Source organism: Egretta garzetta, unplaced genomic scaffold, assembly GCF_000687185.1.
Source record: "Egretta garzetta isolate BGI_Z169 unplaced genomic scaffold, ASM68718v1 scaffold91, whole genome shotgun sequence".
NCBI classification, from domain to species: domain Eukaryota; kingdom Metazoa; phylum Chordata; class Aves; order Pelecaniformes; family Ardeidae; genus Egretta; species Egretta garzetta.
In genome coordinates this window covers 3,558,978-3,584,008 of record NW_009258661.1, presented here as the reverse complement: position 1 = coordinate 3,584,008, position 25,031 = coordinate 3,558,978, and the positions used below count along the sequence as shown (strand labels likewise).

Genomic DNA, 25,031 nt, shown 5'->3' with positions numbered 1-25,031 from the left:
GTGGGCCTCCTGGGCTGCCAGCGCACATTGCCAGCTCATGTCCAGCTTTTCATCCACCAGCACCCCCAAGTCCCTCTCGGCAGGGCTGCTCTCAATCAAGCATGACGCATAGCTTCTTGTTTCCAAGAGGCACAAAGTATCCTTTTACAGCTCAATCAGTCTAAAGGTTCTCCTTTCCTCCTTCAGGTGAAATGGCTCAACAACTTAATTTTACTCATGCATTTGCTATTCTCTTTTGAAATGCTCATTTACGACAAGACAACATCCACCAGGACAGCACCTCTTCAAATACCAAATCAATCCTGGATGCAAGGCTCAAGGCAGGAGCCACGGAACCACTACCCCTTGGAGCAGAGAGTTTCAGATCTGACCTTCAGCTGCTAAGGAGGTAGAAGGAGAAAAACCACTTACCCAGCCACAGCCAAGCAAAGCAACCCCCAGGTAGCTGGAAAGCAGCAGCAAAAGCTGGGGCTGATGAAGGAGCATTTAAATAGCTGGCACAGGACACAGCTGTGATCCTACTGGGTTCACCTACCTCCAGCACAGCCTTGCTTACCCAGCCTGGGTGAAAACATGACCCTATGGCAGGCAGGTCAGTTGTTATGAGGCAGCAAATCTGCTTATCCCCTGATTCACTCCAGCTGTGAGTGCAGCCCAGGGCTGATGCTCCCTACCTGAGCCAGAATTGCCCTTGGCTTTCATCAGTCACCTGAAAGAGGGAAAGACTCTGCCCCTAACTATCTGGCCAAACCAGCTCCGTGGAATTTTGTGGGCTTAGAGCTGGGTATCAGGGCTTCCAGTTTACAGTAAGAATTGGGAGCAGGTATGTGGGTCCACCAGCTCCTCCTCCCTGCAGGACATGACAACCAGCAGAATGGGGGAGAAGGAGACAGCTACGGGCTCCGCCTGGCTTTGGTTTCCCTTACACTCAATATGCATATGCTCATATGCAGCATGTTCAGCCTGAATATACTGCTTTCTGTAGCATTGATCGTACATTTGCTTGTCATTACAGTGCCTATAAGTAAATACAGAGAAATAAATAAGAATACTTAGCACTTTAAGCCCATTAAAGCATTGGCAAAGTTTCATGTGAGATGGTCTTTAAAGCTTGATGTATGGCAATAAAATTAGTTCAGAAAGAGACAGCTGCATAAAAACAATGTATGCCTCACATAAAACTGTGAAAAATATTTTGCCTGGCACAGATTTTAAGGTAGGCTTATTTATTGGAGCTATGCTTCAGTAATTTACAAAATACACAATCTGATAAACAGGAGCGTCAGATGCTTGCGGAGGGGAAGACCAATGTGCACTGATTTCAGCTAATGAGTTTGAAATCACATTAGACTCATATCAAAGATTTATATCCAATGTTGGGGAATGATCACACTTTACAGAAACTGACAGCTAACAAAGTAAAATTAAAAATAAGTGCAGTAGCAAGCTGAAAATATTATCTAAAAATAAAATATGAAAGGGATGTCTAATAACTGAAGATTAATTCTTTTTAAAAAATCTAGGAGCATCAAGTTTGAATTAAAACCAATATATATTTTTAAAATTGTGCTTCTGGACTACATGTGTCAGAAAAAAACATCCAATCTTTGTCTTTGATCCAGTTAGCAGTAATAGAAAACACTTTCCCAGAGAGCGATGCAAAAGAAAAACAGATTCATGAGAGCCTCCACTCCTTATTTATAGCTTTATGCAATTTTTATCTCATATCCTTCTTCCTGTCCTTTAATTGAAAAGCAAAATTTATACCTAAGAGCAACAGTGCAACGAGAGATAGTGCCTGTAGATTGGATTTGAGTCTCTAAAGTGAACTGAGTCACATGAATGATGCAGTGTTCTAGTTCTAGTTTTGGTGGGCTCTTTGCTATCTGGTTAATGATATCATGAGACAAAGGCACAGGACCAGCAGCAGCAGGCTTAGCTGGCTCTTTCTTACTGTGTTTTAAAGGGGTGACTGTAGTGGACTCAATTCACACAGGCCAAAGAAAAATAGGACATCTTACCGTCTGGAAATTGTAAAATGAGACAGAAACTTCACATTTTTAAACAAATATTGAAGGTGTATGTCTTTTGACAAGACCTTGGGCTTAAGTAAATAGATTGCTTTACCTTTTCATATCAGATAAAAAGTTTCAAATAGTCAATGACAGTTGGTACTGGTTCTCCATTTATGCCTGCACTACCACTGAGCCTGTGAGGACATGAGGAAGGTCCTATTCATGCATTCTCTTAGCTGTCCATATAATGACTTCTCATTACAAATGGAAGCCTGTTGAGTCACATTAAAGTCCATTTATATTCTGACATGTACATACGCGTTAATTCAGAATATATTCCTCTAATTGCACAAATTAATTGCTCTCTGATGAATTTTACAACACCTCATTTCTAAGAGTTTCTCCTGAAAGTACACTGAAAAGGTCAACAACACGATCAAACGCTACCCTGTTCAACATGCTTTGAAGATTATAATTATATCCAATTAGAAGTTTTTGCAATTAGCACATATTGTAAGTTTTCCATTCTACGAATTAATAAGATCCTTTTGTATTTATTTACCCTGCCAAACATGCGTCTATGTACCACCCAGCTGCTATTGTTAACGGACTATTTCAGCTCAGTGAGGACAACGGGATATCACCACTATTTGGTGTTTTTCTCAGGCAAAGATCTGGAAGTTTACCCCCAGTGTCTGTAGCCTGACCAGGACTCCTGGGACAGAAAAAGAATACAAATGAGCTGATATTTAATGCCACAGATATTAGTAGTACTCTATACCTTTGTGCAATTTTTTTCATGAAAAAATGCTAATGTGAGGAGAGACTACGGAGGTATCGGGTACTCTGTGGTCACCACTGTACACAGCCACTAAGCAAAGGAGAGGCACGAAACCAATGCATTTCTGAGTCTGCCAGAAGGCACATTTTTCTTATTCGGAAGGGTACAAATAACAGATTAGTATTCCAGGTATTGGTTGATTTTCAGCTCTTCTCTGAAAGCTACACATGCACTTGTACCCCAGAGAGCAATATAAGAGCAAGACTGTCAAGCTTCATCTTTGCTGTAGACTAATTACAAAACCTAAGAGCCTAGTTTGCAAAACCGGGCTTCCTTTGTTGCCTACCCATGCTATTTTATGTATCTTAACAATATGGGGGATATTTTATTATGGTAGCAGATATTCTCAGTTTTGGGGTCTTTTTGAAACAGTAACAGTATTTGCAGTACCATCAGGAGGAAAAGCTAGCAATGTGCTAAGTTTATCTCAAATTAATTACCTGCTGAAACCATAACAACAATTAGTTTGTTCATTTGAATTTTACCTAGGATACAAATATAAAAAGAAGAAAAGATTAAAAAAAGCAAAAAGCAGTAATGGTGAAATCAAGCTTTGGTTGTCATCTCTTGGGACAGGGTCTCTCTCTAACAGTCCAACACAAACGTACATGGCTTTGATTGAAAGCCCATTGCTCTCAGTAAGATTTGATTACTTTCCAAACACAAGAAGGAAGCATCATTCCTCAAAAACCTGTCTTCCAGAGTATACCTGGGGCTTTCACATCACCATTCATTTAGGGTAGCAACTCACACGATAGCCTGTCCCACAGCAACATTGTATCAAACTTCATTTAGAGAATGGCTCATCTGTAAGTCTGTCTGCTGCCTGAGTATGCCCAAAACTGCCCCGAGAGCTAACAACTAGTTTAATGATCAGGTTTTAATATTCCTGAGCTGCCACCACATCGACCCTTCCACTGGATTGGATTCAGACATACCCTACAGAGCCATTTGTGTATCTACTTGTACATCCTCAGGCGTGTTCTGTGCTGATTTGCTCACTGTCTTGGATGTAGTATCTCTTTGGAACACAAAGAGCTAATTATAAATAGAAATAACAATAAAAAGCCTTTTATCCCTGAAGGCAAATTTTCTTTGAACCTACATACATTTAGCATATATGTGGCTTCCGTCTCTCAGCTTGAAGAATTACAAATGTATTACTGAGTGTTGGTAAAACTCTTCAGATTTGTTTGTATTCCTTACATTCACATCCAACTGAACCAAATCTCCTTTTGTAGGATCTGTCTTCCTCCATCAGTGATGTCAATATAACAATCCCTCACCATCAAGGGAAACATGAGTCAGGTCTCATTAGAATTGTTTCATTAAACGCTTCTTTATTGTCCCAGAAAATTCAGGAAAAAGTGAAATTGCATTCATTGCTCAGCTACAACCAACTGTGACATGACTTCTAATTGACCTTGACATTTGAGAACTTCACACGATGGCAAATTACTAAAAGGACCTATAAGTCAGACAGGTTAAGGGAAGTCAAATAGTGAATAGCAAGAAGTGCAACACAGCCAACAGTATGTAAATCAGGAATTGTATTTAAGCCAACATATTGCATTATGCATGAAAAGGTGAGTAATAGCAAATAGTTTAAGAAATCTGTCTACAATTAATGAATCTTAAATAGCTTTATTAATGTAGGTCAAATTCCATCTTCTTGTGGGAATTTGACATTTACTAATATGCCCCTGTATGAATTATTCAAAGAAGAGATATATAATATATATACAAAATTGTATTGAGTATGCTCTTCACAAAGGCTGCATTATACTTGTACTATAAAACCTACAGGGGCTACTTAATTGCTAATCCAGTAATCATTAATTAAATAATATTTAAATCATACTCTAATATATCTAAATCCAAATGTTATGCAGAAGTCTGCAAAATATTGTTTTATTTGTAGCCTGTAGCACCATGTCATCACCCATCACAGAACTGGTATTCAAATTCTGTCCTTTGTTCTTGTAAAATATAAACCTAGTATCAATTCCCACTGTGAAGAAAAACTATGATTAATAATTAAATTACAGTGCATTAAATTTACTTAACTTAAGTTCACCAGCTGGGAAAATTCTATGCCTCTGGACTTACCAGTAACTCCTAATCTTGCTGTTGCCTGTACCTACTTTTTTAAGTTGTATTATAATTTTCTTTATTGGAATTTCATTAAAAATGGTAATGTCATTACTCCTGTTAATGCTTAAAACCAACACCATAATCCTAAATTTTAATTAGTAATTATAATTAATCATTATTTCATTAATGAAATGTTTAGTTGCTAATTGTCTTTGAGTATCCCAGTCCCTAGGCTTATAGGCATTTCACAACATTTAATTTCTCACAGTTTCTGATTAAGTGGAACCATCAACCTTACTCACTTTTAACACTTTCATGTGGTGCAGTACTTTGGGCCTTTTATTTACTATTTACACCTGTTCAAATGGATGGCTTCAAGTCCTGATTAATGTTTCATTAACAGAGAAACAACTGCCTCAGGTATGCAGCAGACAACACAGCGATACCTAGGAGGTAAAATTAGTTCATCCAGGGCTCTTTCCACTCATTTTGCTGTAACTGTAGCTGTAGATCTTAATTTTCCACTATCTCAACGTCACACAGGTCTGGGCTCATCCACCTCACATTCAGCAGCACAAGGAATGGCTGAAATTAGCACCTGGGCTCCCTACAGAGGGAGAGTGGGTGCCAGCGGGTCCCATGGTCTTCACAGGCATGGGCAACTGAGCTCCTGACGACGACAGTTGGGGTGTTTGTAATTAGGTAGGATGATCTTAAGCCAGCCTGGTTAGATGCAAAGACACCTAGACACAGAGAAGATGTAATCTTCTTTTAGAAAACCTGGCTCAACCCTAGAATGACTGCAAGGAGAAACGTGACAGTGTGATGGCTGGGATCCACACACCATGAATTGTGAAAGATGGAATACAATGTGCAAAATTTTGCGATGTAACTTATTGAACTATTTTTATAAAAATGTCTATCAGCTCTCTCTTAGGATTACTTAAACAGATGCTGGCTAGCCAATGGCTGTGATAACAAACTGCCTTTTCTTTTTGTCAGGGGAATGGAGGGTACAAGAACCAAAGAATTAAAATTAAATAGCTTAGTTTATGTGTGTGTGCTCTAAGAAAGCTAACCTCTCACTGACTGCACTGAACTTGGGCAAAACCACAGGGGAATGGGTTGAATCACAAGTGCCCTCTAGCCCAGGACCCATCTCTATCAGTGGCCAGTAGTGGCTCCCCAGGAAAGCACAGAAGAAGAGGTTGAGCATACGGTGATGCTTCCCCAAGCTCTTCTCCCACTCTGGATTTCCTGAACCAGGCTCCTTTTATAAGTTACTCACAAAAGTCTAAAAATGATTAATAGTTATTATATGTATACTACAGACACGAGTATTATGCATTAGCCATGGTCCTAAATACAACAAAAGAAAGCTTTAGAGATGATCACAAGTCACGGTCATAATTGTTTTTTGAAGCTGTGAGGCTGTATAACAGTTGGCTCACTGATGAACAAATATTTCACTGCTAACACTAATATATTAACCTTTAATTTATAAATGGAACACAGTATGGAGTGTAGCCAATTTGATCTGCAAAAGGGGCTGTGAATCTTGCAAGGAATGACTGATACTCTGCATCACCATTTCCTGGGCTAAGGTCCGCAGGTTACTGACAGCCTGGGCAGCCCTTGCTGGAAACCTTACCTGGTCCACAGAGACGTAACAACCTTTGGGAATTTTTATTTCAATGCTCCTTGATAAGTATGCATGCTATCCCTAAGAAATTATGAGGACTAACAAATGGATGCTGACCCAAAAGGTGGAAGGCCATAGTTCTGGGTTTATGCTGACATTGTTGCTATGCCAAGCCAACATTCACTGCATAAAATCTTGGAAATTCAAAATAAGAATTAACGTGACGTTTTGGTGAAAAACTGGTATTTTTGTTTCTGCACAGATCTTATTCTAGGAGAATTAAAACAACAGAAATATCTAGTATTTTTTAACCCATGTAATTTTCATACAACAATAAAACAGTATTCCTTTAAGTTTCACAATTTAAGTGTCTACTTGTGATAAGTTCACAGAGCATTCTCGGGACTGGGATAAATACATCTGTAATTTTTTTTCTGCTTATTTTACACTGACTATTCTTTAATATGCCTAATCATATGCCGTCTGTTACAATGAAGCACAAAGGACATATTTGCTCCTTTTCAGAACACGATGCTGGATATTTGATGGCTAACCAAGAGAGGGTCAGCAAAAATGTCTAGAAATATGGTGGGATTTAGATAGAAAGAAAGGCTGGATTTTGACAGAGGCAACATTGGTCTCCAGGAGGCACCTCCCTCAGTTGGTGCTCAAGTCCATTGGCACAAGTTGAAGTTGGAATATTTGTCTTAGGGCTAAAGGTTCAGAATACAAATCTCGGCCCCAATGCACTTAGGGACAAGAACAGCATGAAATACAGTAAAAAAAAAGAAAAATAGACTTCCTCATGGTTCACCATCTGGATATTATCTAATTATTAATTAGGAGACAGAAGATACAAACGAAGCTACCTCTCCGTAAGGTATGGTCTACCCCCAGGAATATCTGACAACGCACACATCCAAATCCGTGATATTTGCAGAAAAGGGCATTTAATTGAGATTTATACCATATTTTCTTGGTTGCACAGGAAATAAACATGCAGAAAGCCAAGAGCATTTTTCTGTGTTATGGTGGCTGAAGGATGATAGAAGTGCATTTCTACTTACTGCACCTCTAAGAGCAACTGGGATGCTGTGCTCCGTATAATGTTATGTTACTAATGTAGTACTTGATTCAGAGAGAGAAATTCTTAAAAGATCATTTTGAAGCAGATGGGGGATCAATAGTTTCCTGTACAGTCTGTACTCTCTATAGACCAAATAGTATTCATATATCTGAAGTTTAGCAGATGGTGTTTTTGCATTAATTTTCTAAACTACCAACTGTAGGATACTCTGTTTTCAGAAAACCAGTTGCCTTAAGGCTTGAATTTTTAAAAGTATTTCAAATGTTTTCATGTGTTGTAAGCACACCTCTTTCTCAGGTTTTCTCTCCCAAAGGTGCCGTTCTGGTTTTGGATCTCAAAAAAATGAATTGGCAACAGGCTCAGACGTGCGGGTTCACACTATGGTTATAACAGGAGGGTGGGATACAGCAGCAGCATTTCACCAGAGGGCATTTGCTCTACTCTGTCTGGCCGTGGAGCCATTCCCTCTGCCATCACACCACCTTGTTGCTTAGAAGGAAGGAAACCAAACTGGTGGGTGGAAAGTATGATAAAACTATTCAACATACTCACAAGATGCCAAGGACCGTTTGCTTCTCTTTCAAATCAGTCTCCAAAGCCCACTCCACACTTGGAGCACCTGTTTTCATCTATCTGCACTTCTTTTCCAATTTAAATTATTTATGTAAACAAAAGAAAACTTGAGGAATTATGAGAAGGCATAGCACCTCTGAATATTTTAAAGATATTGGATTCTTCTTTTTTGGCCAGCTATCACAAGCAACACTTTGAAAATTTGACTATAGGTATACACATCAGGGCAGAAAAAGTTGCATGAAGGTCACTGTCTCACAGATTTTATTTGAGTTCCTAAAGAACCCCCCAAAACTGAGAAGTCTTTGATCCACACCAAAGGGGGAGGAAAAAAAAAAACTTCAAAGAAGAATAAAAATCATCCTACTTTGCACCTGCCTTAACTGCAGTCAGTGTGTATTATTTATCATCCTCACCGCACTTCTGCATTGCTCTAAGCGTGCCGAAGTCATTCAATTTAGCTTTTCAGTTTGGTCAGCCTGCCAGGAAGGAGTAATCTTGCCTTCACCTTCCCTAGCCCTCTTCTGAACGTAAATATAGTGTGACTGCTAATTTGTTGATTTATACAAGGTTTAATCCACTAGAGTCATAAAATGTTAAAGGAATCTTTCTTCAGTAAATTTACAGCTAAATAAAATCGTAGCTCTCAAGACTTGCAAGAAACTAGAGTGACATTTTATTTGCTTGAAATGCATTTTCTGATTCAGTGAGGTGGACTGACATGGGCAGCTTGCTTATTTAAACCACAGCATACGCACTGTGCTTGGGTGGTATCTTCCTGAGAGAGAAAATTTGTTTCCTTATTTCACAGGATAATGCAGCTAATGCCTTCATCTTGTCTTTAATTGTTACTACTAAATAATCGTAATGAAAGAGCAGATAGTTTCCGCTATAATTAATGCAGACTAATTAAGAGAAAATCCCGAATTAGTGCAAGATGTAAGCTTGGCCGAGTTTGGTTAAAAATACTTCCCCAAGCACCCTGGAAAACCCTGAAATGAGATCTCTCCTTCCTCCTCCCAATTAACAGCTAATGGAGTTGGTATCCATGTTTACTGCAAAGTGAAGACTATGGTTTAAATACCCAAAAGACTCGATAAAGGAGATTAAGTTTCCTACAGCACATCTCCAAACACTATTTCTATCAGTGTATAAATATGCAACCACCAATCGTCTAGGCAGCGCATCATGAAGAAAAAAATATTTTTTCCCCCCTGTATATTTCAGATTGGAGGGAGGTCAGACAAGGCATAGGAAAAATAATTTTATTTCCAAACTATTAATTTAATCCCAAGTGTGACCCTGCCCATTTTTTTCCGTGCTTTATTTTATTTTTCATAATTTCCATTTTCCACTTTTCTGAGTACATTACAGGGGTAGAACAGACCATTTTTAGCTGTGTACACCTACCATTGGATTTCTATTACACAGGGCTATATGCTACCACTGTTTAAAAAGAAAGAAAATAAACATGGGGTACATTTTTTTGAGCAAGAGAAGATGGAGGAAATGGCCTATAGATTTTAACTTCCCATTGACAAGAAGTGACCATAGGATGTCATTGGTGAACTCCAGAAATTCCCCTATATAAGTGTTCTGCATATTTTTGGCAATTTCTTTGCTGGAAATGTTTGTTTAGACACTTGGTGTGAGTTCTATAAAGCAATAGAAATTCTGGGTAATTGGCATTTTTGAAGATTCAGTCCCTTACTTAAATGCCTAAAAATAAGATTAAGGAATGAGTCAAGTACCTGTATTAGTTTTGTTGCAACAGATTATTCAAATGTATTGGAAAAATAATAGGGAGTGTGAGCTCAATGAACATTAACATATGCAGATTATCCATGGGATAACAAACAGCTTCCATTTTTTTAGATATATATTGAAGAGCCTACTTTTTAAAATGGTTATTTTCAATAAAATATGTTATTTATTGCTATTAGAATAAAAGCTTTTTATAGCAAGTATGTTTTAGCTTGAAATCGGAGTTGTTCCTTAGCATGGGTTAGACTCCCTTATTGATAAAGTTAAAAATTATTTTAAATCATCATGTGTGGTTTTCTAGATATAAACATAACGTGGCTTTCCTGATTTTCACCCTACAAGGCTGAACACCCAGTCCTTGAAGAAGACCAACTAACAATCAATCCTGCAGACCCTATATTTTCTATGCAATGTTCAGAATCCAGCAGTTTTGGATTCCCCAAACTTTGCAGTATTGCAGAGAATCTATTCAAAGTATGCCTGGGTTGCTCAAGATAATCATCTCTTTGATGTAACAAAACCAAACCACAAAACAAAAAAAAAAAAGGTCTGCTCTCTCTGAGGTTTTTTAAAAAGGGGATTAAAAAATTACCATCTTTAGCTGCTCTTCTAATAGCAAGCTTGCATCAGAAGGAATAATCTCCCTTGCCTCTTCATCACAGAAACGAGAGTGTTTCCTTAAGGATATAGCTCTGTGGGTATAATCTGATTTACAACTGAGATCACTCAAAACTTTACCATAAGCTTTCAGAACTTGCCACGGATGAAGACAAAGCGCATTGCTGCACTTCTGTAAGCACCGAAAGCCCTGGCACTGTTCCTGCTGCAGCTCAACTTCAGCCACTGCCAGCAGCCCCCCAGGTGTGTTATTAAATTATGATTTTGGGGTCTTATACAAATGTTTACATGTAACATATAAAGCCTGTTGTTTCCTTCCATCTTGAGATTTTTCTGTTCTCTCCCTGTACTCTGATGTTTCTGTACCCATTGCACGGGAAGCAGTGTGTCAGCTGGCAAGTCAGCTGCATCACTGCTTAAAACTGAGTTTCTCACTATGTTTTCTTCTGGTTTATCTTTAAAAATCTACACTGTTTAGCAGTCACCCTCCTGCAGATCTGCAAGCAGACTGTTCCGTTGCCCTTCATACTAGGTTCATTTATCAACATTCACTTCCCTCTCAGACCTTGCTGCTTTCCATAACAAATGTTCCTATAAACTCTTTTTCTTCTTTCCCCTAAACCTGCATAGGAACTTGCCATAGTTTCTGCAAATCTCAGTACAGCATTAGACATAGCTTTGACTTCAGCTGCTGGCTAAACTCTGCCTGCTTGAGCCAAAAGCCCTGGGCCAGTGGACCTTTGCTCTTGCCTTGATGAGTTGCTGCAGGCTGCTGCGACTCCAAGTAACCCCAATTCCACCCTATATGATCCCATACTCCTCCCAAATGTAAGTCTTTCACTAGCCCTAAACTCATCTTCATTTAACTTAATGCTGATTCCTACCCTGGGAGACTCCAGCCATAGGTCTACATACAGGGCATGCTAACTTGTTATATCAGCCACTTCAGCTATCTACAGGGGTCTGCCACGTGGCAATGAAATTGCCAATACATATTTTACAAGCCAGTTCTTGGCTGTTGAGGATCATAAAACTCTGAAAAGTTCAGGAATTCAGTTGCACAGTGACACATGCTCCAAGCACTAGCTTCTGCTATCAGTGCTTTCATTGTACTTTTCATTCAATCAGTGGTTTATTTTTTTCTCTTGAAGCCTCCTTTACCACTAATACTATGAAGCCACAGGTTGGTCTAACACTGTTTCCATCACTTTGCCCATCACCTATTTAGATATAACATTGCAGCAAAGATGGCTGCAACATCCAGCGTTTGGGGGTTCTTGCAATGGGATTTATCCACCAAGGGACAAACTTGATTTATATGTTGCAGACTTTACACCTTCAGCTCTGTTTTGGCATGCCTCATACATTCAATATTCATTACCTTCACTCTTATCCTTGCGGTTGTTGAGTTTATAAATCCTAATCTGTCTCTCTGGGTTGGTGAGGTTATATTGTGCCTTGTGTGATTCTCTGGCTCTCTTGAGTTTCATATCATTTATTAACTGTTTGCAAAAACACGATTGGAAAAGAGCTTTAATGTAGGGCCATGGATTAATCATAGTTATCAAAGCTCCTTTTTAAAATGGATAGCAACAAAGCATGTAAACACACACTGCAGTTAAAATTTAAACTGCATTACTAAATTACTTTTTTCATTTATATATAAATAATGCATCTAAACAGAAGTGTTAATAATTTAAGTTATTCAAGTTTCTCAGCTAACATCAGATCTTAATTAGTCTTTAGTATATCTGTAAAGTATAAATAGGTTGATTAAAACATGTAAATTTATTATGTCTTCAGCTCTTAGTACAAAGTGAAAATTTGTTTTTTGTTTGTTTGGGGAGTTCAGGTATCCCAATCACCGTGTATACTTGAAATTGTATTGTTATTTTCTCTTATAGGCAACAAACAGAAAGGACAGAAAGAACTATTTAAACAAATTCAGAATTTTACTAGTAACGGGCTTTGGACATGCTTGGGACTTTCACTGTGAAATATGCTCTGAGTGAATGAAGTAAAGATTTACTGCCATGGAACTAGCTGCAAGGAAATATTCAGGGGCAAAACAGTGTATCACAGTTGAATCAGAAGCAGGACCCCAGGCTCAACAACACTGGGGAAATACTGATGATGGAAAAAAGTCACTGGTCTAACAACTGGAAAAGTGTTTTGAAAGTTACTACCTCTGCCTTCACAAACACAGCTAACCCAACAGGCACATGTTCCTTCTTTGCTTCCTGACCAACAAGAGATCTCACCTTGCTTGCACTGGGCCTCCTTCTATTTACAAATCACATATTTCTAACTGGTCCATATTCAGCTTTGAGTTTCATCTGGGGGAGGAGAAAGCATTAATTTAAATACAAATGCACAAATATTATGCTATGAAAAAACCACAGGCATGGTTCAATAAGAAAAGTTGAGAGCAGGCGTGCTCTTCTTATGGTTAGAAAGTTGAGCCATGTATAGTATATGTGAACATGAACTAGTATATATGAATATGTAGGCACATGTGCACCTTGCCATTGCCGTACCCCATCCTTTGTACCCCCAGCTTGTGCACCCTACAGAATGGTGATTTGGCATTCAAAGGGACCAGTGAGGTCTGGAGATACCTGAAAATGATGAAGCACCTCAACAGTGCTGTGGATGGGCACAACTGGCGCTGCCATCATCTGCAAGACCACCAGCTGCTGGGATTGAATCCCCTAAGCTGTGATCACGGTGATGTTGAAAGGTCTCTAAGTGTTAATGGCTCAGCCAGGTGAGGCACTTGAGCCTGGCCCTTTGTCTCCGCAGACATAGCAGAGTCCTGGATCTCATTTTGCATTTTTGTATTTGCTCCACCGGACCAGGTCCTTTTCAGCTCCCCCTCCAGGCAGGATTGTGGCTCTGAGACACTCAGGCCCATTTTCTATTTTCCTCTTTGCAGTCAGTACTGTAGGTTTTGCCCCCTTGGAAGCATCTTCTCTCACAGCAGCCAGAAATATATGGGGTTTTTTTCTTCCTTTGTACATCTAAGATATTTCCTCAGAATTGTGATGTGTATTCTTCATTACAAAGTCCTCGGTGAACTGTAAGAGCCTTTGCCTCCCAGCCCTCCTTCACCTGCTACTGGTACTGCTGCAATTTCAGAGGTTCATTTTTCATCCTCTACCTTCAGTACTTTTTTCCCCAGCATTTTTGAAAAGACATGAATATGGAAGGTTTTTAAACACTTCTCTGACAGTTTAAAAGTATATTTCATCTCTTTAGAGCTTGATTTTCTTTCCAAGATGTGAGAATTATACAAAAAATCCCACCCCGACAACTGTCTGTGTTCCTCTGTTGAAGGATATGCATGTGTACACACAGAAATACATCTGCAAGTGAGGAGATGAACTGCACTCATAGTGTGTGATGATGAAGTTTTCTAAACTAAACTCTGTTTGACAGAAGAAGTCCAGCTTCAGGGAAAAAAAAGTAACAATAACCGTTAACACAGAGCCGTCAGCATTTACATGCAAATAATGAAGAAGAGCGACTATCACCATCCAAACAAGAGAAAACTGTCAGCCTTCGTCATATATAGAAAGCTGTTCTTATTTGAAAATTTTGCTAGGAAGTTTGCAAACAACAAATGCATCCCTTTATCAATGTCCACCTTTGTTTATAATGTCCAGCTTCATAAATAAACTTTCTGAAGCCATGAGCTACCAATCATCCAGGGAGCAGAGTCCTGTGACTTTGCTGTGGTACCGCATTACAGTGAAATTCAGATGCTGTCTAATGCTAGGGGGCCTCAGCCCTCAGATAGAAAATAATATACACATCTCCCCCTAAATTACAGGGAAGATGGGATATCTGCCTCATCAAACAATATAGGAGATCCTAAAGGCTGAGCTACAGCAGTTAATCAGGCAGTCCCAGATGAAGCACCCTAACCTAACAGGTCAGAAACTGAAAACGTGCCCATAATTTGCAAACTCTTAAATCTAATTTTTCAATTAAACCCCCTCCCTCGCAGATCTCTTGCAGATCAAGACACTTTGATCCAATCGGGGAATGTCGGAGTGGCACTTCTGTTGTACACGAGCAGGTCCCCCATGCAGCGCTGCTGAATGAAAGGCACAGCCGCAGCGGCCTGGCTTGGGGTGGCAGAGCCATGGCAAAGAGCAGTGTGGAAACGTGGATCTGGGAAAAACTCAGCTACAGACATTGTCTTGAAAAAAAAAGACTGAATCTGTCCTTGCCAGTGTTGACAAATGTCTGACTCAAAAGTTCCTCTGGGAGGCTGCTTTGCTTCCTCTCCCAGGCTTAATGGAGGTTAGTAACAAAAAGTGCTTTTTGTTGCTTTTGTCCCCACATTTAACCCTTTGCTTCCTAGACAGCACTCACTAGCCAAGGGTCAGGGGTTTCCCCTCAAGCCCAGTCACAAAGTCTCTGCTACAGAACAATCCTAAACCAGCAGACACTAATTAGGGCATCAGCCTATAACTCGGGGGGCCCTGTTTTCCCACTCGCCAGAGCTGAAGGACAGCAGGACCCCAATGTGGCTGCCCCCAGCACTCTGCTGAAGTTGCTCAGCCCAGGGCAGCAGCTCCACAGGGCGAGAAATGGGAGCCCTCAGCAACCCGCGAGTCACAGCCCTCCACCACCGCCATTTCCAGAGGCTACGAGAGCCAGCGCAGCTCCAAAACTGCTTCCAACCTCCAGAGCTTAATTATGCGTCATCTAATCCCATTGTTTGTCTCAAATATATTGCTTCAAAGTTTTACTACATGTCCCCTCCTGCCCTTTCTTCGGAGGAACAGTGAACAACCATCTCATAGTCACTCTCTCCACACTATCCTATGATTTTTAGAGATCTCTGTATTTCCTCCCTTCTTTGTCTCTTTTCCAACTGGAGAACCATAACCAGATTAGTCTGCCTTCCCAGGAAAGTTGTGTGGATTTTCCTGAAGCTGTTTGGTCAAATAGATTTCACTGAAATTTCCTTACATCCAAAAAATTCAATTCTGTACTGAACCCAAATATAATAAATGCAACATGCCCACAAGCAGGTTTTGTTTATAGAAAGCTGTGAGTTCTGGGAAGAAAAGGGAAGGAAGATTATAATGGATGCTGCATTTCAACATTAATTATATAAAAAATGTTTCTGGTTTCTTCTGCAATTTCACATCTTTGTTGTGTGTCCCAACCACAACACAGCAATTTTCATTTATTCTCCTGTTCAAATGCACATATCACTTCACAGGCCTTTTTTAATTAGCAAGAATATTTTATAAAAAAGTATTACGACTCACAAAGCTACAGCGAACTTAACACTTGTGCAACTACCATCTCACCGAAATAAAGGCTCAGACCTGAAACTAGGCTTTAGCTAAAGACAGAATCTCAGTTGCAATTCTTTTTTGGGACAGAGCAGTTATATTTTAAACAACTTCAGATTAAAAGTTCTTGCTAGCCTGACATGATGAGAAAACCATAGCTTTTTTAAGTTAATTGGGAGGGAGGGAAACAGCTCAAAGATTCAAATTCAGGGTCATGCAGCAGACACGTACCTGTATGACTGATTGTAATTTACACCTCCAAACTGTTTTAATAAATATGTAATACTAAAAGAGGAATACTTTTGCTAGGTATTTAATTTTTTACGTATTGGATAAGTTATTTAAATTATTTACTCAAATTTCTAGCAACTGAGCTATGTCTTGCTCACACGTGCTTTTAAAACCCGATCTTTTACAAGGGAAACAGGGTCTGAAGATCCTGGAGACTTCCACATAAAAATCAGAGACAGGGAGGGGAGGAGGTCTGAAGACGGCAAGTGAGACATCTGATTTTAGGCACCTAATTCAAGTGACATGGCCCAGCACCCCTCCCCCTGCAATCAGCCCAGCCGAGGTCCCTACCATCAAGGAGGTCCTTATCCACCTTGAACAGATTTGCACGGATTAATATCAGTATAACACATCACTCAGCCCCGTGAAACACTCAGAGACAAATAAATGAGAAACAAGTATTAGGATGAAACCAAGTCCCTTGCTTATTTGTCCCTCATTTTGTTAATTAATCTTTTTCTTTGCAGTCATGCTGGCTATTCCTTCCCATGAAAAGTGTGAGAGCTTGGCATCATGGCGAGCACGTTCCACGCCGTGCTCCAGCGAAACCAGGGTGAGCAAACCTCGCAGCCAGATCCTCCAGGCAGGTCCCTTTCACCACTGCCACAGGACTTACTACAGCTTCAAAATGATTTCAAAGTGCATTAGTGGAGCTCATTTTACCTCAGAGCATGATTAGGAGGTTACCATGCCATTGACTTCGTTTGCTGGGGAGAGTGGATTAATTGCCTTTGTTAAGTTATCATTACTGAGAAAAAAAAATTACTTTCACTGGGAATATCTCCCCCAGGCACCACCAAGTTATTTTACAATCTCCTAACTTGTTCATTTACTGGTAGAAACTTCATCATTTTCCCCTAATTTATATACACTCATATATATTATATATATTCCAGACCAGTGACAGATATCTTGCCCAATATCTTGCAGCCCATCAGAGTTAGTAACAGGAGCTTTAAGCCATGGAAAACTACAAATCTCATTTTCCCAGTGGAATATGGCTTTATTTCTAGCCTTGAAAGGCCATGAAATGATAGGCTATAAATTGCAAGTTTTAATATCTATTTATAGGCACTTCTATGGTGCACATCTATGTATAAAAAAACTTTCTGATCTCTGAAGTTCTAAAATATATTACTGTCCTCTACTTCCAAGGTCTTTTTGGTGGAACTTACAGATCTAAAGGAGCTGGGGTTTGCAGATGGCAGGGATCCATGAGACATGGATAAATTCCTGCCAAAGTACCAAACCGCTGCCTCCCTGGACACTACACTCTGTTAGAGACATTGTCCACACCAGCAACGTTTCCAGACTACTTATCCCATTAATATCTAATGAATAGTGAAAAGGAAATATAAAGCAGGTGACCAGAACAGCTGATGCAGTGAGAGTCTGGAACAGAAATCAGTTCCTTCATGCCCCCTGTCTCCTGCGACCCACATAACACTTTTGTACGTTCCATCACTCATGATTAATGTGATAAGAAACGGCAAAGTGTTTCCTGCCACCACTTTCTTCTACACAAGAACACAAATGTGTAACGTGTGTGGAGGATAGTTATACTGAAAACTTTGCTGGAAACATTTCCTGACGGGCTGTGTCTCTGCATCTCCAGTGAAACCCCGTCCACTCTGGCTTTGCACACACTTCAGTGACCCATGGTGGTGAGCACTCTGGGAACACCAGCAGCAAGCTCCAAATATCTGCTAAAACACTGAACAAACTTTCTTCCTGAAACCAATACTTGCGCTAAGCCTCAGGAGTTTCTCTTGGATCAGGGACCACACAAGCCAAAGTGAAACTGAAAAAGCAGAAATTGTGTAGGTACTATCCGAGCTCTTAGGAGCAGGCAGCTCCTTCTGGAAGGAACAGCCGCCAAGCCCCTTCTCAGCTGGCCTGGAGTCCTGCTGCCCACAAAGACAGCTTTTCCCAAGCCACAAGGCTGATGTATGAGGGGTGAGCAATGCAGAGCCATAATTCAAGAGTCTGGAGCATCACCCCAGCTGGGCTGCTGCTCCACGCTGCACATTTCCACCTCCATTCCACTTGCACAGCACCGTCAAGAGCAACCCCATAACAGAAACCACTGCATTACCCAGAAGCAGGGGTTTCAACGGGCCAATTCAGCCTTTGCAGGAAGCCCAAAACGCATCAGAAACAAGACCTGACTCTAATATCAGCTAATGAGAGTTGTGGACTGGGCTTATCCCTCTCTGCCTCCCAGAAACCAAGGGAGTTGTTCCAGATTTGTGGCTGTGCACCAAAGCGAGGGGCCAGCCGGCAGCGCTGTTTGGCAGGACCTGCCGCAGCAGTGCACAGAAGAAGACGACAGCTGCAGAGTTGATCTGAGAACTTCAAATGACTTTTTTTTTTCTCCCCTTTTTTTTATGTCGACACAGGCCTGAGCAGAATGCTTAATGCTGGTGCACACAGCTACCACAGCACAAGATTTATGATTATTTTCATAACATAGGCCTTGTCAGGGATTTTTGATTTGATTTTGGTTGGATTATCTATTGCAATGCCAATAACATGTTTCACAGTTTTTTTAGGATGCAGTGCAGTCAAGGCTGGTGGAAAGCAGGCACAGACCCACTTAAATGCGATTTGTTGGCATCCTCGCTTCTACAAGCTGCTCCCTAGGGGCAGCAAAGTTTGCAATGTTCTACAAAGGAATCTCTTAATATCTTTTTTTTTTTTTCCTAGACAACTACTTCCATTAATTATTTGAATAAGATTTAACTGAGATGAAAGGCTCTGGTCTGCCTTTGATGTAACACATAAGTATCATTAACATTTTATTATTAATAGGAGTTGTGCACATACAGGGGGAAGAATAGATCCCTTCTTAATTTAAGCTAAAGCTTTGCCTCTTTTTTTTCCCCCTGTTCCTTTTAGCTCTAACAACTAAAACAAGGGATGAACAGCTGGACACACGCCTTAGCCATGTTACCAGCCCACCACACACCCGTTCTGTGATGGGAAGTGTTTCCCAGTCTCCAATACAAAGGTGGCAGAGCAACTTCCACTGAAGTTTCAGCTCTTGCTAACGTCCTCCTGCACTCACTGTGGGGATCACATTTTGCGTGGCTGACCACTGCCCCCCCAGCTACCTTTTGCTGGAAAGTTTAGGCATTAATTTGCTTGTTATTTTCATGTTCCAGAACAACAAAAAACCCCCAGACTTTTTCCACTAGCCACCTTTTTGTTAGATTTAGGTACAAGCTGCCATCCTTACCTTAGAAAGCATTTATGCCCTGTGAAGACCTTACCTACATAAGGAAACTGGACTATAACCATGAGAGTGAAATTCTCTGCATAAGAAAACTACTTCAGAAAAAATATTTAGTCTAGAAAGAGCTACGTTATTGCAGTATAACTACAGAAATGCAAGTATTTTACTACACTATTGCTAACCTATCTACAGATGTGGACAGGCTTTGTAGCTGAGACATTCATGAGTCTTTAAGAAAATGTAGAGGGTATAAACACTGAAAAATTGATACTACAGCATAGGGAGGGTTGAAACCTCTTAGGAGTTTGGTCAAGCCTTAAGCAAGATCCAGCTTCCCCATAACAAAAATGCATATTTTCCCTACTTATCTATTTTCCTAGTTTAGGTAAGGAGATTGTGCTTCTTCCACAGAAATACCATGTCAGCATGTTAATGAAGTTAACAGAAACTTAACTTTTTCATTTCCAGACTATATCATTTTAACTGTACTGGTTTTATGGTGCATTAATGTTGTCGTTGGCATTTATATGGCATATTAAATACATTGCACTCAGTTATTTTCTCTGCTAAACTTAAAAGGTCATATCCTTTGTGTATACTTTTCTATACAGAAATTTGATTTCTTTAGCATACCAAACAAAGCTAAATCAACGAAATAATGCATTTTCTATGAAACGAGTAAACAGTATTCAGTGAAAGGACAGTTAATCTACAGGCTTGTTGTGAATGTTTGAGCAATGGAATTAATGTTTTCTTCCATTTCCTGCAGCAGTGGAATTTTGCCACTCCTGTACAGCACCGCACACATTCTGCCAGTGCCAGGAATGCTTACACCTGAGAAAGAAAAAAGTGAGGGAGTGTATATAGCTTTCTATGTGCATAGTTTTATACATGGTATAGAAATACTTTCCCCAAGAAGATGGCAGCATAGAAGACATCTGATATACTACAAGCTATTAAGTTGTCACTAAGTCTACACTGTATATCTTCCCTCGAGTGCAATTCTTGGATGCTTACCTTTTTTAAAAAACTGGTTATATTTTACCCCCCAAAAATTCCCTGCAAAAATGAAGATCAATGGGGTGAGTGGAGAAGAGTAAATATTGTCTAGTGGAAAAAGCAGTCAATGTATAAAAGTTATTGACAACAGCTCAGGCGATACAATGATTTTCCACAGAGATGAGACCATTTCATCATGAAAAGTTCGTATAACAGGAAAATATTCATTCTGCTAGGGATCTGCTATACAACATTTTTCACAGATTTCCTGTGTACCACAAGCTGACATGCAGGACACTAGTATGAATTGCAATGATAACGTGCTTTTTGATTCTTAAATTTCAGAAGTATGAATGATCAACAGCGCTCTGCTCCTGTGCTTGGGCTTATGTAGGGAGCTCTCAAGAGCGCAGAGGCCCTGTGGTCTGGGTTCTTGGTCCTTGGAGGAATGACCCCCTGAAATCCACAGAAGTCCGAGAGAAGCAGCAGGATGTGGGATGCCAGCAGTTGCTGGCAGCTCCTGTGAGATGCCAGACCCATGAGCACAGACGCTCTGCCCAAGGTCAGGAGATGTGTGTCCCCCCCTTGCTTTCTTAGCAAGAGAAATGGCTCTGATCTAACACAGGGAGACATTACGTCTGAGCCCTAAAATGGAAAAGAACATGAGAGAAATGCACAGGACAGCAGCAAGCACAGACAGGGGACTGTGTGCAGAGACGTGATGGGACGCTGCCAGTGCCTCCCATGGAGCCAGGCTGCTGCTGCCTCCCTGCTCTTCATACAGACACCGACATCCTCATCCCCTCCAGCATCTGGGGTCTGCCCTACTACAAATAAACAATAATGCAATATGTAATAATTACATTACAATGTAATAACACTATTGATGCTCTACTGGAAACCAGGCTTAATAGCTAAATAAATGTACTTAGAGACCTGATCCACCAACTGCAACGAGTCTTTGCACCATTTAGGTGTCTGACTTGAGACAACCACATCTGAAAAACATTTACTTCGGCCTCTCAGTGGCTAAATTTCCACCAGTCATAAAATACGACACTACTGCCTGATCCTTTGTAAAAGGTGTTATAAAAGGCAGCTGCAGAATACAACTGCCATTGCAGTGCAGTCAGTTGTGCACCGTCCGACTCAGCTGCTGGGTCCCACTGGGACGTGCTCAGTACAAAAGCCACAAAGTGAGGTGTGCCATGGTTGTGTCTCTAATGGCCAATGCCCACTGTACATTAAAGTATTTTTTAGGCTGTTTCTGCTAACAGCCCCCAGCGCCACTGCATTGTGTGGGTGGGTACACATGGAAGGATGTCTAAGGTAGTTGGCACGTAGCTCTTAACTACTTGAGTTTGCCTTAAGCAAAGGAAATTACACCTCAGCATTCTTGGGCTCACAGGTCAAAGGACTGGTGAATTAAGATATTAACTTTTAGCATTTTAGTTTATTTTTGGAGAGAAGGCAAATTCCTTTCTGTCAAAACAGCACCCATGCTGCAAGGTAACAAATTGCATCTTTTCACCCCAAAAGTGCAGGAAAGAATAGATTGACGTAATGACCATGTGGTTTCCTCAGGACATACCTGTTTTCCTTATAACAGGCTGAGTGATTTTTTTCTATTTCTGCTAAAATGCAGAGGGAGTTAAGGCTGCAATTAAAAACCAAATGTGGATTAGAAAAGCAAATAGAAAATAACGACATAAATAAAAAAACCAGGCAAGCACACTGAGCTACAGCATTCCTCCAGCAGCTTGGGCTTTTTGAATATATTTCCTTTGGAGAGGGTGGTTCCCTCCTATCACAACAAATATCTTGAAGGGCAGGAAACTGCCAGCAGTGGCAACAGCAATATATGAAATTGCTTCTCAATTCTTCATATCTCCAGTGTGCCAGCAACTGTAAATCTAGCAATGTAAAAGCAGTCTGAACCCGCTGGGCTCCAGTTGTGCTTATTGTAGTGTAGAATGGCCAGAAACTAGAAATGAATATATAACCTAGTGACCATGCCTGTGCCAGGCTCCCCCACCCCAAGTAACAGGTGCACTCAAAAAAATTTTAGGAAAAGATCATTGTCTGTAATGGAGCTATTTGCTCCTTTTCATTCATTTTGCAAATTTACATTTTGTTGCGAGGCCACCCGTTCATCCATGATGAAGTGATGGGGGAGGAGAGGCCTGTAGCCTCCTGATGCTAAGGTTGGAGGTGCGTAGCGGGGCTTTTGGGGAGGCAGTCCTCCCTCTCTGGCAATGCTCTGCATGTTACTGTGTTGACTTTGCTTTTACCCCGGGGTTTGGCCAGGGGCCAGGTATGTGAGGGCCACTGCACCCCTCTGCTGCATGGAAGCAGCCACCAAAAGCATGCCTCTTCCATCTCATCCAGTCCTCTTATATCCTCTGAGGAGGCTCCGGGGGACTCTTCCTCAAGCTGAGGAAGAGGAGAAGCAGATGGCAGAAGGCAGCAGGGAGAGGACACCTCTTTCCTGGCTGCTGAAACAGGGCTGTGACATTTAGGGGAGAAGAAAGACGGGAAGGAGGTCAACTCTCTCAGCATGTAGCACTCCCTCCCTCCTCCCTGGCACACAGCAGCAGTGCAGCCTGTGCTTTAGGGGCTGCAAGCTTCACTGGGGATTAATTCCCCAACCTGCCTGGAGCAAGCAAAGCCAGGCTCTAAATGCACAGAGACTAGGTCAGCAAGGTGCATGCTCGTGCTCACACACATTTAGGAACAGGCCGAAACCCTGTTGGAAGCAATGAGACTTAAGCACAGAGTTAGAAGTTTTGCTGCATCAGCAAAGAAAGGCAGGGTCAGGGTGAGGGGCTTGCCCAGGCACCCACTCTGTCCCCAGGCAGCTCTGTCCAGAGCCATCAAGCACCATTCCCTACTCTGGACCCAGCCAGCTGTTCCCATGTCATGGCTTCCCAGAATTTCAGCTTTCTTAAAATAAATAAGAGACCCTGAAATTAGAAAGCACTTTTCTTTTTGCATGTCCGGTAGGTTATCAGCATTAGAAACTTAAAGTAAATTAATAATACCAGATTAGTACTACAATAGCAAATTAATTCAATTGTTATTTTTTAAAAGAAAATTGCTTTTATGCTGTCGGTGTCACTGTGATATTAACAGTGTTGAAGCATAAATCCTTCCCTCCGTGAAGCCAACGTAATTGCACGCTGCGTGCTAGCTATTCTATTCACATCGGAAATGCATCCTTAAAACATTTTAGCTTAAGCCTTGTCAGTACTAATCCTAATGCCTGATGCTGAGATGTGTATTTTATTACTGTGTATAAATGAAAACGGAAAACCTTCATGGAGGATTACAGGGTGTAGTAATGACCTCCACAGCATTACAGCATGAAGATGTTCCCAGGCGCCAAATGGGATTCTGGGATAAAAGTGACATGTGTCTATATAACCTTGGCACCCGCTCCTGGTACACATGTACCTACCAGCTGTGGGATTGTAAACATATGTCCCTTCTAGTGAACTGAATTTTCATTTATGAGGAGGCTACAAACGAGGAGCGAGCAGGGGAGATGGATTTTGTCTGACGCAGCTAATGGGCTCTCGCTTGCCCCTAGCTGGGAAAAAGACTGCTGTTGTTTTGTGCTGTGACGAGAGCATGGACTGAGGGATGGCAGTGGAAACAAGAGAAATGGCAGGAGAATGAAAAAACGGAGGAGAACACAGCTGGAGGGGGAGGAGAGAGGAGGGGGGAGGAAGCAAAGGAAGCAAAGGAAGACACGGGAGGAGGAGAGGAGGCAGCGAGGCGCTGGGGACAGGGAACATGGTCTCCCTGCTTTCATGTCCCACCTCTCCAAGAGGGCTGTCCCTCCTGTGCGCTTTTGGGCATGCTTTGGAAAGGACCTGTAACTGATCCACTCTGCACTGGATTGCTCCAGCCCGACTGATGGTTTGGGATTACTCTACAAGAAGAAGGGGAAGCACACACGGGGAAGGCGAGATGGGGAAGTGGGGAAAGAGGCAAGGTTTATGTCGTCTGTGCTCCCTAAAAACACCCCTCACTACCTTTTCCAATAGCAGTGAAATAGAAGTGAGATGCTTTGAAGCCTCATTTTATTTGGCCCGGTTTTACTCTAATCTACCCTAGGCCCAGAAACACAGTTTTTCAATCTGCCAGAAAGTTGTTCTCCTGACCCTGAAATGTCAAACTGTTATAGGGGGCTGAATCCAAAATTGATTACTTCAGAGGTCAGACAATAGCCAGTTTTATAGTGATTTTTTTTGTAAAGTCTTTCCTATGAACTTAAAAAAAAAAAAAAAAGAAAGAAACACTTTTGAAATAAGCAAGTAACCATGAGCACAGAGCTTTCCGAGACACCGGCAGTGGCTTTTTGCAGAGGCAGGGAAGGAAGCACAGACCGATGCCGGGCACAGTGTCTGCTGCCCCAGGGGCAGAGCGAGAGCCCAGGGGTACAGCACGTGGGGCATGTTTTTAGCCCAGTACTGGTACACAAACACAGATTTGGGGCCAGTTGGCTGCCCTGACTGACTCCCAGCCCGTTTGCGTCATGAGCTTACCCCTTGC

The 25,031-nt window shown here is 41.2% G+C and overlaps 1 protein-coding gene across 1 annotated transcript in view; it reads right to left on the bottom strand.

Annotated features, from left to right (window-relative positions):
• FHIT (fragile histidine triad diadenosine triphosphatase) overlaps nucleotides 1-25,031 on the bottom strand; it is a 450,758-nt gene that overhangs the window by 33,537 nt on the left and 392,190 nt on the right. The window lies entirely within an intron of this gene.